This window comes from Episyrphus balteatus, chromosome 3, assembly GCF_945859705.1.
Source record: "Episyrphus balteatus chromosome 3, idEpiBalt1.1, whole genome shotgun sequence".
Classification (NCBI taxonomy): Eukaryota; Metazoa; Arthropoda; class Insecta; order Diptera; family Syrphidae; genus Episyrphus; species Episyrphus balteatus.
Window position 1 is genome coordinate 42070858 of NC_079136.1, and position 1862 is coordinate 42072719.

The 1862-nt window shown below is 24.7% G+C and overlaps 1 long non-coding RNA gene across 1 annotated transcript; it reads right to left on the minus strand.

Moving 5' to 3' along the window:
- Positions 1 to 844: 844 nt before the first annotated feature.
- On the minus strand, positions 845 to 1609 carry LOC129915541 (uncharacterized). Its single transcript, XR_008772317.1, has 2 exons — positions 1413 to 1609; positions 845 to 1307 (listed from the first exon to the last, which is right to left on the minus strand). It is a non-coding gene; the product is annotated as an uncharacterized LOC129915541 (long non-coding RNA).
- Positions 1610 to 1862: the final 253 nt, after the last annotated feature.

Genomic DNA, 1862 nt, shown 5'->3' on the forward strand with positions numbered 1-1862 from the left:
TTTTTTTTAATATATTCTTATATATAAGTCACGAAATACAGCGGTTATAAAAAAAAAAATAGCATTAACTTTGGTTATAAAAATAGTAAGATGCTTAATTTTTATCTATAGTATTTTTTTTGGCAAAAAATTAATTTCTCTTGTAAAATTATTTCGTTCTTGACTTCGGGAATTCTTTTTAATAACTTTGGTTTTGAAATATGTTTATTTTTAAGATTAAGTTTTGTTTTTAGATTAAGGTTAAAAAATAACTGATTTAATACTGAAGTTCAAATCAAGCTAAAAAACAAGTACTTTTATTGGTTACAAGCAAACCAAATTTGAACACCAAAATTTCGTTAAGTGTTGTATTAAAAAAGATTTTTGTTTAACGATTTCAACATTACCAATTTGTTGGAAAATAAAATAAAATTTCCAAAGCTTGATTTTGTTGGGAACTGTTATTTTTCTAGACTTCTTTTTTGTTCATTCCTTTTCGTTAAAACTTGAATTGTTTATATTTTTTTTTAATATTTTTTTTTTAATTTGCATACATTCGGTGTTGTCATTAAATTTAAATTTATTTATAACTTCAATTTGAATTTTTGTTTTAGTTATAATAGTGGTAAAAACAAGGTCTTAGTTTTTAGAAGAAATGTTATTCTTTGTAAATGTGTTTTAAAAATTGTAATACCTTTTTTGGTTGCTCACATATTATTAATTAATTTATTCATGTCCATTATAATTTTGACTTTGAACCCAATTTTGTTCGAGAAAAGTTTTTTTTTTTTTGTAGAAACAAAAAAAAAACTTACCATTTGAGATTATGAAGAATATTCTAAGTAATGAAATAAAAAAAACGCCATTTATATTTTATATCAAAATAAATTTATTTCTCATCCAATATAATAAAAATTATTTAGATTTTTTATGCTTTGAAACATCTATGATTTAAGTGCTTTAAGGTGAAGGAACTGGCATTGGAGAACTATTTCCTTCTTCATCATATTGTTCATCATCTGAAGGAGGTGCATCTTCATCTTCATCAGCATCTGCATCTTCATCTGGAATATCAACATTATCTTGATCTTCTTCTTCTTTTTCACCTTCAGCAATCTCATCTGCAATTTCTTTTAGATCTTCTTCAGCATTCTTATCTGGAATGTCTTCAATGTCAAGTGATGGATCTGCTGCTGGATCTTCTTCTTTTTCCTCACTGCTGCCATCAGACTCATCAGAAGAGCTATTTGATTCATCAGATTCGCGTTCTTTGATTTCCTCAGAAGACTTTTTAGGCAATGGAGAGCATCTAGCAATAGTTACCAAAGCTAAAAGAAGAATAACAAATTTAAGTGACATGATTTTTTATGTTTGATAACTGTTTTAATTGAAAGTTATAATTTGACAATATTGTGATGGAATTGGAGTCTCACTTTTATACGAAAATTTTGCAAAAAATTGAAACAACCTTTGACGTTGTTTTGGATTTTTTGTTTGCTAAACAATATTTTTAAAATTTGGAATTTTGATTGTTTAATTTATTGATTTTAATTGAAAACAGCACAAATTTGTTTGCTAAAACAAAAATGTTTAATCAGATGGATGATTGTTTTTATGGAATTAATTGTTTTTAGAGTAGAAAAAAAAAGAAAGACGAAATGAGCTTAGGTATAGAAATTCAGTTAAATTTGTTAATTGTTTGCAATTTTTTTTTAAATTTGTTTTTAATTTTTTTATTTATTTAAAAAAAATAACGTATGGTTTACTTAATAAATGTGTTTAAGGTTTTAAAAATTTTGAACAACAAAATGGTTAAAAATTTAAACACAAAATATACAAATAGTATTTATTTGAGTCGCACAAAAAGAGCATGAGCGGGTTTT